Consider the following 5,786-nt stretch of genomic DNA (forward strand, 5'->3'; position numbering starts at 1 on the left):
CCTTGGCTCCTCCCTCTCTCCTTCACGACCACCGTCTCTCTCTACCTCACGGCCGCCCAACAACCAGCAGAGTCTCCACTCTCTCCCTCTATTCTCGGCGACGAGACAGAGTGACAGCCTTCCTCTCCTCTCATGACCACTGCAATGATAGCAGTCTCAGGCTTTCCCCCTCTTGCTCTATGGCAGTGGTGACACCCCTCAATCCTCCCACCATCCTCAACTTAAATAGGTGAGGGGAGGGGGATCCTCCCTCCCCTACGTGGCATCGTGCATGCCCTCTCCCTTCTTGCAAGCTCCAGCAAGGAGCTTGAGGGCTCATACTATTCCTTTCTCCTCCAGCACGACAGTTGGCTGGAGGAGAGAGAGATAATCAATAAACAAATTTTCCATAATTCAATTATCCTTATGACTTATAAAGGCGGTTCATGCGTGCTTTTGGAAGTTCGGAATGTTACAGGTTAGAATGATGATTGATGGATTTTGAGAGTGTTTGGAAGATTATTGATTTATTCTTTATGATTTTAAGTGGTTTTAGTTGAGCTAAAGGCTTTCTGATGACCCTGTAATATATGGTTCTGAAGACTCTCTATTGAGCTTTTGTGTATAGTCTATGTCTATGTTTTGTTTTGTTCTATATGCCTATGTAAGTGTTATGTGGGATAGATGCGTATCTTGGGGAATTGTCCTAGCCTTGGGAAGAGATGAATACAAGTTTAAAATAGCTCAAAGAAGTGGAAGAAGTAGCTGTTGAAGACTTAAGGAAAGACTGAAGTGACAGTGATATTGTTGAGCTACGAAGGGACACTATAATGGCTCTGGTGACCTTTCATATCAGGCATACCCCTTGGGAGGGGTATCCATAACCAAAGAGGGGTTATAGAGGATTATTCTTGTATTTTCCATTGTAATATTGAGAGAGAGCATGTATGAGAGAGAGTGTGTATGTGAGAGATAACCAAATCTATGCAAAACAATGTATCTATGAGTGAGAGATTGTGAGAGAAAGCTATGGAACCTTTAAAGAAGAATACTATGTGATGATTTTCATTCAAAGCGGTGTATTCTCTTGTGTTTTTGTGGTCTCTTGATGAATTCTATGAAGAATATGAAGAGCACAATCAATTTTGTTCAAATTAAAGCCGTGGGAGAATTGTTCTATGAAGTTGTGTGAAGATTGGTGTTATTTTCTTTGTTGTGGTCATATAAAATATGAAAAACATGCTTGTTGATGATACAATATAGATTTTCTTGTAGTAGATTCCCCATTTTCTTGGTGTTCCTCTTGGGGCTCCAAGAAATGTTTGATAAATGGAAGAAGAGAGAGTTTATAGAGAGCCAAGAGGAAGATAAACCAATCATGACTAGACATTAGAGAGCCAATCTTGGAAGTAAATTGCCAAAACTATGAAGAACTCGATTAGTGCCATAGTTGAAAGATCAATTGTCAAGAAAAGTGTACCACATGAGCTTTACAATGAGAGAGAGACTGTTGAAGAGGGTTAGGAGGACCTGTAAACTAGAGTAGACAAAGAGGAAATGAATGGAGAAACAAAAGGTGGTAGAGAAAATATAAGTGGTTGGTTCTTTGATGTTGGTCCTCTAGGGAGACAAAACATAGTATTTTAACTATCTGTACCTACATGCGATAAGAGGTGATATGTATCCGCTCCTAAAAATTGACTAAATAGAGTAAATTATTGTGGAATTGAGATTTATGAACCATCTACATCCCAAGGACCATGAGCCAAAGAAATGGGAAAGAGTATACTAAATTATATATTGTTTCCAACAAAATAGCTAATGTAGTGCCCGCTGCCAAGAGAAGGAGCTAAACATTATAAAACACATAGTGTCATATACACCTTACTAAAATTATGTAGTTGAGATAAAGATTAGATCTCTCATGTAAATAGCACAATGTAAATAGTTGGGATAAAGATTAGATCTCTCATGTAAATAGCACAATGTATAATTAAAAGTCATGGTTTGTCACATGGTTTCTAGCTTGAGACTATTTGTGCAACTTATGTAGTCAATGTGTATTCTACCAAAGCATTGTAGTTTGTCACTCCATATGATGTTTCACATAGAAAAAATCCATTTGTTTCTCACTTACATAATTTTGGTTACCTAGCTTATGTACTCTTACTTATGCAACATCACAAAAGGTTGGATAACAAGGTTGTGGAATGTACCTCTGTTTGTTGCATATCTAGAACCAAAGGTCATGCGTTACATAATCCACAAACTTAAGCATATTTTGGTTGACCATAACGTCATTTTTGTGGAAGATGTGGTGCAAGCTTTGCTTTCTTGAATCAAGGTGATAGATGTATGTTAAGAGTATTTTGTGTAAAGGCTAAAGTCAAAGAAGATCAAAGCAAAGTGAAATCTAAAGTGCTAGATTTAGTTGATGGCGGATTATATTTTGGAGTGCATTTAGTGATTTTTTTGGACATTTGTATTATCTTATGTATTTCATGGACATTACATTACTAGAAGGTATTATATTGTGAGAGCTAGGGCTCACTGCCATGCACATTGAATCTATCTCCCATTTTGCATTTCTCACACCCATGACTATTGTGTGGGTTGTGCACATGGATTTGTGACTAGAACAACATAGGCATGGTCTAATTAGGCTGTGGACAAAGCATGATTCAAGGAATGATTGGCTTAGAGCCCACAAAGTGAATACGATAACCAAAAGAGAGCACAAACCCTAATTCATAGTGGTGGAGATCCTAAAGTGTAAAAGGGGTGTAAACCCTAAAATGAAAATGGTGCGCCATCTTAGAGAAGTGACCTAATCCTAATCCTAATCTTGGTCTATATGAGGGTGGGAGGTCTTAGTTGTATTTACCCTTTTGGTGCATCTATGATGCGGAAGCTCTATTAGTGCAACTATTGAAGATTTCTATTCTCTTCTTCTATTCTATCATATTGCCTCCATTATTGAGTGACTGAGAGAGAGTGCATGTATGATAGGTGTGTTGAGTGAGGAAAAGGGTGAAGCTCTTCATCTTCTTCTTACTTTTCTCTTCTTCTCTACTAGCTATTTGACTTGTTGGTGTGCTTGATAGTGGATGCAAATGACCGATGATATCATATCATGTTTCTTAGATCGTGGAACCATCTTCGAGCCTTCAAGTTTTCAGACTACAACATGAGAAGGTAAGTCAGTAAACTCACTACACCTTTAAGCTAGTGTTGTGTTTTTACTTTCTTGGGATAGAAAGAAGGATGTATAACTAGTTAGAGTGGAGTGTTGAGAGACAATATGAGAGATTGTTGCTATATTGGATTGTAACTTTGAAAGAATATAAGTATGTCCAATGTCCTAACTTGTTTTGTATTTAGCTCAACATTTTGATTTTATTGCCAGGACATAGAATGGTGCAATTGCCAAGGTTCTCACACTTCCACTATTATGCAGCCAAATAGGAGGCTTGTGCATGAGCATGGATGAAATCAATGGGGTATCGATCATCTATGTTCATAGAATGGTGCAATTGCCAAGGTTCTCACACTTCCACTATTATGCAGCCAAATAGGAGGCTTGTGCATGAGCGTGGATGAAATCAATGGGGTATCGATCATCTATGTTCATGGGTAACGTACTTCAAAACACATATTGCTAGTTTAGGAAGGCCGAATTGGGAGGAATTGGTTCGTTGAATTAAGATAGGAAAGTTTGGTTTTGTTAAATAAATGAAAATACAGAACTCAAACTTTAAAACACAATAAAACTCAAAAATAACACAAAAATACAAAATGCAAAACTCAAAACGTAAAACTCAAAGCTCTAACTTTTCTTGGTTAAACAAATTGTGTGATATTATTATGGATTAAATATATATCATCCTTGTCATACTTATTAAGTTGTGTGTATATTGAAAAAAAACAAACAAAAAAATGCAAAATGCAAAACACAAAACTCAAAAAATGCAAAATACAACTCAAAACTCAAAATTCAACTATTCGTGTATTAATATTACAGATACAACTTTTTTATTACGATGATTGATAGTGTGAGTATTAAAGGAAGAAGAGTGAGTAAAACTTAAAAAAAAAACACAAAACTCAAAATACAAAAGGCAAGACAAAGACTCAAAACTCAAACTTGTCTTACATGAACAATTTATGTTTGCATCATACTTATCATAGTTGTTTACTTGTATTTGTATTGAAGGAAGGGAAGTGATAAGAACTCAAAAAATACAAAACTCACAATGCAAGAGTCAAATACATGACCATTGTTTCATTATTTGGGTTGCTACTTGTTACCATTTGATACTTAGGATCCTTTATACCTAGGTTTAGAGTTCATTTGCACTAAAAGATTATTCTCATCATAGTTCATTCTCACCATAATTTTTCTTATCATATTTCACTAAGTCAAGTTTACTTTTACTAGAGTTAACTCTCATGAAGTTTACTCTCATGAAGTTCACTCATATATCAAGTTCACTCTCACTAGGGTGGTTCATTCTAATCAAGTTTACTCATATCAAGTTCATTCATATCTAGTTATCACTCATATCGATTCACTCATATTAAGTTCATTCACTCATATCAAGTTTACACATCTTGAAAGTTCACTTATATCACATTTACGCATTAGCTTCACTCATATCTAGTTATCAATCATCTTGAAAGTTCACTCATATCGATTCACTCATGTTAAGTTTATTCACTCATATCAAGTTCACTCTTGCCAATTCATTTTTGAGCGTTCACTCTCATGAGTTCATTTTCATCAATTCACCCTCATTAAGTCTACTTTTCTTGCACTATGCACCCTTGCACTTCCCATTAGGCCAGTATGGACTCATTAACGTCTTAATGATGGTGTTATTCTAATGTGAATTTGAAAGAAAGCTTGATTTTATACATCTCACTCTTGTATGTTCAAAGCATCTCAACTATCCTAAATATTGTATATTTTGAAATTAATTTGTTTGCAAAGAATTTAAATACTTTGGGAATTCACTAAGAAGCTTGTACAAGCCAAGGTCAAGAGGCCTAGGAAACACTTTGTCACATCACAAGGACTTGGCACACTTAGCACCTAGGCAACACACATTAGGCTAACATCATCTGTGGAAATTTAAGATCTTAGTGTACAACCATAATAATAATTTTCACATTTAGGTATAGGATACACTACAACTCAAGGGGAGGAAATCATCCAACCAAGTTGCCATCAAGTGCTCACTTCCACCCATTTTATGGACCAAATAAGTAAGATGCAATTGACCCAAGAGTCCTAAGCTAAATTTGAATAATTTAAAGTCTCATAGCACACCAAGACTGAAGTGATTGAGAGAAAAAGCCACCCACCATTGAGCCCATATTTTCAATACTTGCACATAGTACACAATCATAAGGAAGATTGACTAAAGAGAGACCAATTTGAAGGGTAAGAACTCCAAGAAACAAGGTAGAGAGGTCCAAGAGTTGACAATTCTAGAGACAACACAATGGAAGCACACATAAGGATATGCACAAGTCTTTGACTTAGCAAGAAGAGTGAAAGAATTTGCGATCTAGCTATTAAGACTAATATAGGCAATTGACATGCTTAATAGAAAAACTAGATTGTGCAATCTATGAGTCGTGAATCTTTACGAGTCAATTAAGAGCATACATTCCGATCCAACTATCTATTGACAAGATTACTGAGTTAGCAACTAAGAGCCAAGGCTACAACTGGCAGATTGGATGGCGATAGATAATTTCCCAAAGGTTGACCTTAGATGCATTGAGTGTGGTATCACTCATAT

The sequence above is a fragment of the Lygodium microphyllum genome, chromosome 19, assembly GCF_053477565.2.
Source record: "Lygodium microphyllum isolate KBCC chromosome 19, Lygodium_microphyllum_v1.1.10, whole genome shotgun sequence".
NCBI classification, from domain to species: Eukaryota; Viridiplantae; Streptophyta; class Polypodiopsida; order Schizaeales; family Lygodiaceae; genus Lygodium; species Lygodium microphyllum.